The following is an 11292-nucleotide window of genomic DNA, read 5'->3' as shown; positions in this document are numbered from 1 at the left end:
GAACCTCTGACACACGCCACCACATGCTGATGCTCTCATGTGTCACTTTTCATAGCAGACACACACAAAAGAGAGCTTACTTCATTTGTTTATTTAAATATTTTATAAGAACATAATTTAATAATTTTTTTTACTGAGATATAGGTCATATACCATAAACTCCATCATTTTACAGTATATACATAATTCAGTGGCATTAACTGAATTAGGTACATTCACAGGGTTGTGCAACCATCACCACTATCTATATCCAGAACATCTTCATCAACCGGAGAAGAAATCCATTAGCAGTCACTCCCCAACCTCCTTGAACCTAGTACCTGGGAACCACCAATCTTTCTTTCTCTATGCATTTGCCTATTATAGACATTTCATAGAAATGGAGTCATATAATTTAGGGCCTTTTGTGTCTGGCTCCTTAGTATAATGTTTTCATGGTTTGTCTATGTTGTAATTTATTCTTTTTTATACCTGAATAGTATTCCACTGTATGGGCAAACCACATTTTATTTATCCATTCATCTCTTGATGGACATTTAGGATATTCCCATTTTGGGGCTATTATGAAAGGAGTGCTGTGAGTGTTCATGTACAAGTTTTTGTGTGGATATGTTTTTGATTCTCTTGGGCATCTACCTAGGAGTAAAAATTCTGGGTCATATAGTAACTATACGTTTAACTTTTCAAGGTATCACTAAACGGCTTTTCCAAGCACTTTTTGAAAGTGATTGTACCATTTTACATTCCTGTGGGCAATGGTCAAGAGTTCCACTTTTTCCACATCCTTACCAATCCTTGTTACTTTTCTTTCCTCTTAAAAAAGTTATAGCCATCCTCGTAGGTGTAAAATGGTATCTCATTTGGGTTATAATTTGAATTTCCCCAATGGGTAATGATATTGAGCACCCTTTTATGTCCTTATTGACCATTTGTATATCTTCGGAGAAATGTTTTTTTGGGTTCTTTGCCCATTTTTAAGTTGGGTTGTCTTTTTGTTGTTGAGTTGTAAGCGTTCTTCACATATTCTAGAGACTGGACTCTTTTTAGATATGTGATTTGCAAATGTTTTCCCCCATTCTATGGGTTGCCTTTTCATTTTCTTGATAGTTTTCTTTTATGCATGCTCTTTCTTCTAAGAGTTTTATAGTTTTCAAAATTCAAATTTAGGACTTGAGCCATCTTGAGTAATTTTTTTGTTTATGGTATGGGTTAGGGATCCAACTTTATTCTTTATCCAGTTCTTCCAGCACCATTTATTGATAAGACTGTTTTCCCTCATTGAATGGTCTTGGCATCCTTGTCAAAAATTAATTGATCAGAAATTTATAGGTTGATTTCTGGACTCTCATTTTTAGTTTATTGATCTCCATGTTTAAGAGTACATACTTTCTGATTCTATTTATATGGAATTCAAAGCCAGGCAAAAATAATTTATAAAGTTAGAAGGCAGAGTAATGGTTACTTCTGGGGTTGGGCAGCAGGGGAAAGGGCCATGAGAGAATCTTATGGGAGCTGGGAATGCTCTATGTCTTGATCAGGGTGGTGGGTATCAGGTGTAAACATATACGAAAGATGATTGAGCTGTACCATTAAGATTCCTGCAATTAATGCCCTTTACTATATTTATGTTATATATCCCAATAGAGAGGAAGGGAGGAAGATAAAGAAAGAAAAAGGAGAGAAAAAGGAGGGAGGGAAGGAGAGAGGGAGAAAAGAAGGAAGGAAGGAAGGAAGGAAGGAAGGAAGGAAGGAAGGAAGGAAGGAAGGAAGGAAGGAAGGAAGGAAGGAAGGAAAAAGAGAAGTGGCATGGTCAGAAAGTAGGGTGGAGATATAATGGGTATGGAGGGGACTCTCGGCTTTGGTGACTTATGGCTCTGGGGTCAGAGGGGGATTTAATGGCGGGTGCATTGGGTGCACGCCCTGGGCCCCAACTTCTGAAGGGCCCCGCAAAACCCCAACTTTGCACTTTTTTCTAATGACTTCAAGTTTGGTTTCATATGTGCAATTTTAACATTAATAGTACATAATATTTTTTTATTTATTTGAAACTATGGTTAACATGTATTTTTATTTTTCCTATCCTTCTTTATTTTTTTAAGGGGCCCAATATTTTCTGCGCCCAGAGCCTCAACCGACCTTAATCCGCCTCTGCCTGGTGTAGAGAACTCCAGAGAAGTGGCTCTGGGGAGAAGGCTGAGGTTGGTGTGGGGCTTATCGAGTGTGAGGTAGTAAGGTCCAGGATGCAGGGAGATGTTAAAGGAAGCAGTGGCCAGTGTGGGATGGAGAGCCAGGGCCCGATGAGCCAGTGCAGGGAGAGCAGGTGGTGGGACAAGAAGAACCCATGAACCAACCTTGAGCACTTAGAGCAGAAGGAGAACCAGGCAGAGAGAGATAGTAGTCAGCTGGCTTAGAGGCGGGAACTGAAGGCTGGAGGATTTGATGATGTCAAAGATCAGGCAGAGAATTGCTAACATCACGGGATCTGTGTGCCAGGCCTCAGGCTAAGGTCTGTTTGTGCTCTTATTTATCTTAACCCCATGAGTGTAGGAGAGGAAATAGGTCCAGAGCTTGCCCGAGTTCAATGGCAAAGCTGGTGTGGAATCCAGGTAGCTGGGCTCTTAGCCTGTGTTTGTGAGTGCCCCCCCCATCACTGCCGCCCAAAGCAGAGGGACATAGGGGCAAGGACTGAATGGGGGTTAAAACAAGGAAGTCCCCTTCCTTGTCCCTCGCCCTCCTAAGCTCCTTGTTCCCTCTAGGGGAGGTGGGAAAAGAGGTGTACCCGTCAGCCTGGAGCTCCCCAGCTCGGGGCACGAGGGAAAACTCTGTGAGCAGGGTGGGGGGCCCGAGGGTGAGCAAGGAGGGCATTCTGAAAGAGGCCTCCTGCCCAGGCCTCGCCTTCTCTGCTCTCTAAGAGTTTGGCTTTCCTAGAAATCAAGGACTTAGCTGCCCAGGAACTCATCAGACCTGTTTGTGTCCCAAGAAACCAGGCCAGAGCCAAGCTGGAGGGAGTGGGTGCCACGGGCACTGGCTTGCCAGCCCGGCAGCTCCCTGTCGCCCTGCTGCTCCATGACACCTAGGTCCGCCCGCTCTGCAGTGGCCCGGCTCCACGAGGACACACGGTGATCAGTGCGGAAGGCCAGAGGGGCTCTGTGCAGCTCAGGAGAGAAGACTGGGGGGGTTTTCTTTTGCTCACTCATTCCTCCATCCTCAGGCATCCATCCACTGAATACTCCCTCTGTTTCAGAACCCAGCCCTGTCTTCAAGGGGCTCTAGGGAGGGGAGCCACTGTGACCGGCTACAGTGGCCTAGGGAAAAATAACGGGGGGGGGGGGGGGGTTGGAAGGGCACTTGTGAGACTGCTGGTGGCTCCAAGGTCCTCACCTCTGCCTCTCTTGGCATCTTGACAGCATTGCTTGCTCATGGCCCCTCTCCCACCCACTATGGATCATTGATTGCCTTGACTGCCTTTGACCTGGGTCCACCACCATTTGCCGTTTGTTCCCGTGACTCTCCATCCTGATCCTGAGAGATTCTTGGATTAGCTCTACAAGATCTCCAGATGGGGTTCCCCCAGGTCCTCTGATTCATACAGCTGGGGTGGTCTACAGAGCTGCCCTTTCCAGGGGTGGGGGCTGCAGCTTCCAAAAGCCATAGTGAAATTGGGAGGAGTACACATGTTGATGGATGCTACATATCTCCTGAATCACCTTTTTAAAGGGACAAGAACTCCTGTGGCCTCTCTAATATCCCCCTGTACCAATGTCCTCTTGGCTCTGGGCTCCAGCTGAACAACTTCATTCAGTTCCTTGAATGCTCTGCATTTTATTCTGCCACAGGGCCTTTGCATATACTATTCCTTCTGTCTGGAATACTATCTTGCCTGGCACCACCTCCATTTTTGCCCAGTTACTCCCTACTCAGTGGTCTGCTTTCAGCTCTGCATCATATCTCTAGGCCCTAATGCCTAGACTCTGTCAAATCTCCTTCTGTGCCCTCTCATGGCACCATGTACTTTTAGCTGGGGAGACGTAGCAGTGTTTGTCTTTCCTAGAAGGCTGTAAGCTTGGGATCAGGTTGGATTTTGTCAATCAGTGTAACCCCAGCACCCTGCACAGGGCCTGGTACCTAGTAGATGCTTGGGAAACATTTGACCAACTCCAGAATGCCCGGAGAGCTAACCCTGAATTGCAGAGGCCTCTGGAGCAGCTTCTATGACCAGCACTGCATGCTCTGGGCCTCTAAGAAGACACTATGCACCAGAGGGTGAGGCCAGGGCCTTTAGCCAGTCCAGAGCTGTCTCCCAGGCTCTATGGGGCCTGTCCGTCTGTCTGGGCCTTCATGTCCCCATGACCCAAAGAGACCCTGCCTTCCTTGGGCCAGCCTGGCTGCACTGCACTGAAGGTGATCTGTCTCTGGAGCTAGTCAGACTGGCTCTCCTGGAGTTCTTGGTGGCCCCCACCCAGGCCTGGGAGGTGATAGGCCAGCACCCCCAGGCACGCCACGGCAGGCCTTGGTATCCCCAGGGAGCTGGCCCTGTCCTGGCCCCACTGGCTCCCGCAGCCAGCTGGGTCTCATTGAGGATAATTAGTCCACTGAGACGCCTGGGTCTTGGCATTTCATTTTCCACTGTGATCTGTCAGCCGGGGCCCTCGGACCGTGGCCCCCATATAAATCATGAGGGGGTAGCTGTTAAGAGAAACAGCAAATTCCTTCCACCCATGTGGCTGGCTAAATTGACTCTGAGAGCAGATTCCCTCCTGGCACTTACTCAAGAATGGCCAAGTCCTTTGAAGGTCTTTCCAGGACAGACCCCAGGGGCTTGGAGCCGGCTGGCGGGAGTCTCCCGGGGAGCCTCTGCTGGCTGAGGGAGGGCAGGGCCCCTCCAGGACCACGTGGCTGCTAGAGAGACCCTGCCTCATGTGGCTTCATCATCAGCCTGCGCCTCTGTGGCAACCCTGCGGGAGCCTCTGCCTGGTTCTTCCTCACAGCCAGGAAGCGCCTGGCGGCGGGGGGTGTTGATGGGGTCCTCGGCCAGGGGCACTGAACCTCAGAGCAATGAAACGTCCTGGTGGAATTTCAGGCCTCAGGGGTAGTGAACACATGTGGTGAGGTTCTAAAGGGACCCCCCTAGCCATAGTCTGTTGGGAAATTCTACTCCATTCCTGCTGCAAGCTTAGTCCTGGGCTGAACCAAGATTTCAGTCTGCTAAGGGTTAGTTTGGGCTTCTGGGGACCCCCAAGTGTCTGTCTGTGTCTGTTTGTGTCTTCCTGTCTGTCTCACACGTAAAGCCCTCAAATCTCGCTTGACAAAGAAAGAGAGGTTCTGCGAGGGAGATAGAGAGAGGTGGGAGGGGCCTGCGTTGGCTCTGGAGTCGGAGACCTCAGGCTGCATCTGACTCCACCACTTTCAGGTGGGTGGCCCTGGGCAAGTCGCTAACCTTGCCGTGACTCAGTTTCCCTATTTGGAAAATGAAGAGAATGATAGACTAACCTCATAGGTTGGCTCCTTTCTTCGTGCCAGCCAGGCCTAGGGACCCAATGGTGGACGGACAGATATCATCCATCAGCTGGGCCCTCACTGAGCCTACATCCAGGAGAAGGCAGACACCATAATCAGTTATAATAACATCATAATGCAAAAAGGACTCAAGATGGTGGAGAGGTAGATATGGCTCAGGTGCAGGGTGGGAGGGAGTAGGCCACCTATGTAGGCCATGGTCAAGTTTTGTCCCAGGAGTAGGGACACTTTTATTTCATTGAGAATGAATGATCACAGATGCAATTAAAATTTTTTTTAAAATTGATTTTAGAAAGAAAGGAAGGGGGAAAGAATATGTAAGAAAGGAATATTAATCTGTTTCTCTATGCGCCCTGACCAGGGATCAAATCGGTAACCTCTATACTTTGAGATGAAGCTCTAACCAACTCAGTCATTCAGTCAGGGCTCACAGATGCAATTTAATAACCCAAGGTGTCAAGTACAAAGCCTGGAAAGGCCTGTGGAACTGAGGAAGCACAGAGGAGATGCCCAATCCAGCCTGGAAGGCTTTCTGGAGGAGGTAATAACCCAAAGAATGACTGAGAGAAATGCAGATCAAGAGGGGATAATGACAGGCCTCCAGATGAAAGATGAAGAGAGATAGTTTTCTTCCAGAAAAGCCTGTTTCTGATCACATCAAGGAGAGAGTCTCTGTTTGGTGCTGGCGTGTCTCTGGCCAGACCATTGCCCTTCTTAACAAGCAGGGAGCAGACCACAGGCCCAGAGTCATCCTCTGGCCACAGCAGCCAGCGTTACTTCATTCTCTATATTTTTATGGTCACCCTCTGCTTATGGCATGTAAGACTAGCTTTTCATTTCTGGTAGTGAGGTTTTTAGAAAAGCCTTCTTTAAAATGTATGTTACATGGGTTGATTTAAGGAAAATGATTAATGTAAAGAATATTTAGGAGCAAAATCGTGAATGTGGAATGAGACTCCCTGAGGTTTGGGAAGAGCTGAATTCTAGAGAAGAGGCTGTGAGAGACTATTCTCTAGAGAAGAGGCTGTGAGAGACTATTCTGAGAGCCACTGTTCCACCTCTCTGGAGTGGAGGCTGGCTTTCAGGACCAGAGGCACTCCTCAGAATTCCCATGCTGAGAGTGTCAGCTTTTAGTCTGGGGTCCAAATCTCCTTGAACAAAGAGGCTCCATCTTGGACCCCAAACCAGTAGGATAGGCCCAAAGGAGTGTGGCTGCTGTAGACAAACAGACAGACAGGCTCCCAGCCACACGAGCGTTTGTTGGGAGTGCACACAAGCTTGGAGTTGGCCGTCGGAGCTGTGGCACGGGGTTCTTGCGCTTACGTGGGGGTTCTCACACGTGCCTGGATATTTGTGCGCTCGCCTGCTGCTTATGTCGTGAGGGTGGAGCAGGTGAGGTTTCAAAGCTTCCTTCTTGCTTCAGTTGGGACCACCCAGCCTGCTTGGTGCAGGCAGAAGTCATCAGTGCTGTGACCCCAGCCTCTGCTTGGGGTCAGCAGGCTTCACTGATGAGGAGCTGAGGTCACTTAGCAGGGGCATTCATGGAGCGGCCTCAGTCAGGATCAAGGAGGGATGGTCCTGCTTCCCCAGGAGGACTGGACACCCCACTTCTAGGGAACAAAGACAGATAAGGCACAAGTGTAAGGGGAGAGGCCACAGTAGAGATGAGGGAGGCTGGGGCCAGTGTCCAGCGGGCCTGTGTGAGCAGGGTGTGGGTACCCTATCTTCAAATCCCTGTCCCGAGGCAGAAGATGGGACTGGATCCTCAGGTGTCCCAGAAGGCAGAGCCAGGCAGGTACCTGGAAGTGACAGGGACCTAGCCTTTAGATTGCTCTGAGGAAGAACCTTCTGCCAGTCTGAGCTGTTGTGCAGAAAGGTGCCTCAGTAAGGAGTGAACTGCTTGTGACTGGAGGTATGCAAGCCAGGGCTGATAACCATGTGGCAGAGATGGGACAGGCTGGCTTTTAGAACCAGAGTCACTTCTCAGGGAAGAAAGCTAGGGGTGCATAAAGCACCCAGCTCATTGCTTGGCATGCAGCTTCAGTGTGGTCCAAGCAGAATCAAAGCCCACAGCCAGGGTGAGCCAGAAGGACCCTCGGGGTAAGTGCAAAGTGCTCAGTGAACAGATGAGGAAGCCTAGGCCCAGAGGGATATCTGCCTTCCCAGCTGCTTCCCTGTTCACTCCCTTCCCTGTTCATGTCCCTGAACATGCTTAGGATCACATTCTTGTCCAAGGCCTGTTTTTGGAGTGACAGATGCTAGGGCGCATGTGTCAGTGGGAGGGGGCGAGGGAGGGGGACACATTAACATGCAGCCTCTTGGGTGATGTTGGGGACTGGGAAGTGGGATTTCAGGTCTGTTGAGGGACTTGGGGCTCTTTAGTTAGCAGGGAGAGAGTATTCAGGAGAGGGGCTGTATCTTTCTGAGCAGATCCTTACCTCTCTGGCCCCCAGACATCTCTGTGCCAGGAGGACACTGGACTGGGGGTGGGGGTGGAGCTGGCGCTGTGGGTGTGGGTGTGGGCCTAGCAAAGGGGCTGGGAGGGACAGGCCAGCCTGGAGCCACCCTAATCTGGGGCTTAGCTCTGACTTCAAAGCTGGCGACTTCATTGGAATGTCCAGCCATCGTGGGGGTGGAAGCGGGATTCTGACTCCCACCAAGCCCCAGAGAGTACGTGTGGCCTTTTGGGGGCTGTGGGATGAGGTGAGTTGCGTGAGAGCAGAGCTGGGAATCTCAATAAGGGCATATGGTGTGAGGGAGCCACTGTTCCTTACAGCTGTGTGCCTTTGGGCCCATGGCTTAACTTCTCTGGGCCCTTGTATTCCTCATCAGAGAAACAGGGTGAGTAGTACTTCCCTCCCAGGGCAGTACCTGAGGTAGGGTCTGGCCCAGGGTGCGGGCACTCCAGTCTGTGCGTGTGCCTGAGCACAAGCTTTTGTTGCAAGGGTGGCCCTTGTGGCCCCACAGCGCCACCTACTGATAGTTTAGCAGCCGTGCCCAGCTCTGGCTTCCTCAAGACCTCTGGGGCTAGACATTTTCTGGCAGCCACCAGTACAGGTTAAAAGCACAATTTTGGGGCGGACAAGTCTGAATGTGAGTCCAGGCAGCCTCGATTTCTGGCTGAATGACAAAGCAAGATATTTAACCTCTTTAGTTTTAGTTTCCCATAAAGTATAACAGCAGGTAGAGTACCCACTGTGCTTTATATATATTCACACATGTCTCCTGACAAACACAGGAAGTAGAGCTTATTGCTATCCTCATTTTATAGATGGGGAAACTAAGCCAATGAGGGTAAGACACTGGCCATAGGTTTCACTGGGATTTGAACTCAAGCAGCATGGCTCTTTAGCCTTTACTTGTTTTGTTACCACTAGGCTAAGACACAGCTGGTGTAGCGGCCTGTCAGGATTGCAGGTAAGTTACTCCTGGCAATTCAGCTGAAAACTGTGGCTCAAGGTGGTAGATTGTGGTGACTCCAGTACAGGTTTTGCAGTTGTTCGGGGTTCAAGTCCTGGCTCCACTACTAACTAGCTGTGGACCTGGGAAAGCCATGTGATGCTTGGCACCCCAGTGTCCTCGGCACTGGCTTCGTGCAAGGGTCAGAAATGAGGCACGAAAGGACCACATAGCACCTGGCAACAGTGAGCTCTTTGTTGTTCTCGTGTATCAGCAGTGTCCTTGCTCTGAGCAGGTGGGCCCCTGCTGGTCCTCGTGTACCCAGGGATGGTCCTGAAGCAATCACTCCTCATACTGCCACAGTCCTGTGTCCATCGGGCACCAGAAGGCCAGCAATTGGGGATGGGGACTAAATATTCAGAGGGAAGGGACCTCCATCTTAGTTCCAATGTCCAGGGGGTTGGCTGGAGGCTGCCTGTACTCTAGGGCCTCAAGAGAATGGGCAAACTGCCACAGAGGGGCCTCACCTGTCAGAGTCTGATTCACACCTTCCTCCAGTTTTGTTGGGAGAAGGGGTCTCTCTCCTTGTGGGCCTCCAAGGGCTCCCTGTGTAGCCTATCCCAACCACCTACTTGGGAAGCCGGGAGCGGGGCCTCCCAGGACAGTGATCGGGTGGGAGGAAATGGCTGCCACCATCTGTCATCATGTGACCCCTTGTCTCCTGGTCTGCAAACTGGATTACCCTATACCTCCAGCCACTTCTTGCTCTAAAACTCCCCCAACCTTTACCTTCCCCCCTCAGCATGCCCATCAGGTGTTGGGTCACTTCTGCTGGGGAGAGCCTATCTGTGATATTTAACCTCTGCCCTCCACCCCCAGTGGGAGCAGCAAGCTTCCTAGCCGCCATAGTGGGGGATGGAAAGACCAGGGATGGGCCACAAGCTCAGGATCTGGGGACAGCCATTCTGATCCAGCCTGCCCTCTTTCCAAGTGGGCCTTCCTTTCAGTGCAATGCCCCACCCAGTATGCCCACTTCAGCTCTGTAATTACTGGTTCTTCTCCTTCCTGCTCCGCCCCCAAGCTTCATCAAGTCTTTGCCAGCAGACAGGAGTCTGCTGTAAAAGCTGGAGGCCTGAGCCGACTTGAGCACATCCAAATAAAATGGAAAGGGAAATAGGCACCCCCAAAAACCCCTGTCCACACTGGGAGACTTTTGAATGGGACCACAGATCCAGCTGCGCCCACAGTAGCCTTGGTTGGGGGCTAAGGACCCTCACTGGGCTACCATCCAGAGAGGCACTCCTGGAGAGGTGCTTTTCTCTGCAAACCTACCAGTGAGGGGTGAGCTCCCTGTCACTGAGTGCTGGGCGGGCGGAGGGAGGACCCAGGCCACCTGGTACGTAGCCCTTGACAGCCTCCATAGCACTTGGACTTCCGCTCTGAGGTTCAGGTCCTCTGCCTTCTGGGATGTGGGCCAGGCAGGCAGGAGTGCCCATTTTACAGATGAGGAAGCTGAGGCCCAGAGCGAAAAAGCAATTTGCCTTTGGACTTGTAGGCAGGAAGTGGAGAAGTGAACCTTAGAAGCCCAGGTTGAGAGCTCTGGGCTAGCATGCTCCCCATTGCCTCCCCTGGGGCTCCAGCCCCTGGCTCTGGTCTACTCCCTGGGGGCTGAGCACAGACAACATGGGTCCTCAAAGAATGCTCCATGATGGGACTACTGCAGCTCGGGAGTGGGTCTGCTCCTGGGCCCGAGGTAGATACTGGGGCAGGATGAAGGTCTGAAGGAAGGAGCACTTCAGATGAACTAGAGATGGAGAGGCAGGTGATGGGAGATTCCTGGACCTGGAGGGGGAACCGGTACTTTCTGAGCACCTGCAGGTTGGGCCCTGTGCCTTGGACTTCATGTGGTTGATCTCTCTGAAGCTTCTCTGAAACCCTGTGACACTGGCAACCATGGATCTTGACAAAGAATTCATATTCCAACTTTTAAAAACCCCTACATATCAATAATGGAAAGATAACAACAAAAAAGAAAACACCCAGGTAAGTGACAAAAAAAGGATATCTAAACGGCCAATAAAAACCCGAAAAGATGCTCAACCTCATTCTTCATAAGGAAAATGCAAATAAAAACTTCAATAAGGTGCACACCCACCAGAATGGTTAAAATGAAAAAATATGGGTGCTAATATCCTCATTCTGCAGATGAAGAAACTGAGGCTCAGAGAAACTAAGTCCAATGGCCAAGGATGCCCAGGGCTAACTGCCCTCCAAGTCTGCCATCTTTCTGCTCCAGGGGTGTGGTCACACTGGCTGGCTTCTGCTGACCAGAGGCTTCCTGAATGCCTCAGGAGCTTTGCAATGACCAGTGGACCC

The sequence above is a fragment of the Saccopteryx leptura genome, chromosome 4, assembly GCF_036850995.1.
Source record: "Saccopteryx leptura isolate mSacLep1 chromosome 4, mSacLep1_pri_phased_curated, whole genome shotgun sequence".
Lineage (NCBI taxonomy): Eukaryota > Metazoa > Chordata > Mammalia > Chiroptera > Emballonuridae > Saccopteryx > Saccopteryx leptura.
The sequence above is the reverse complement of the archived record's forward strand: the minus strand, read 5'-3'. Positions refer to the sequence as shown.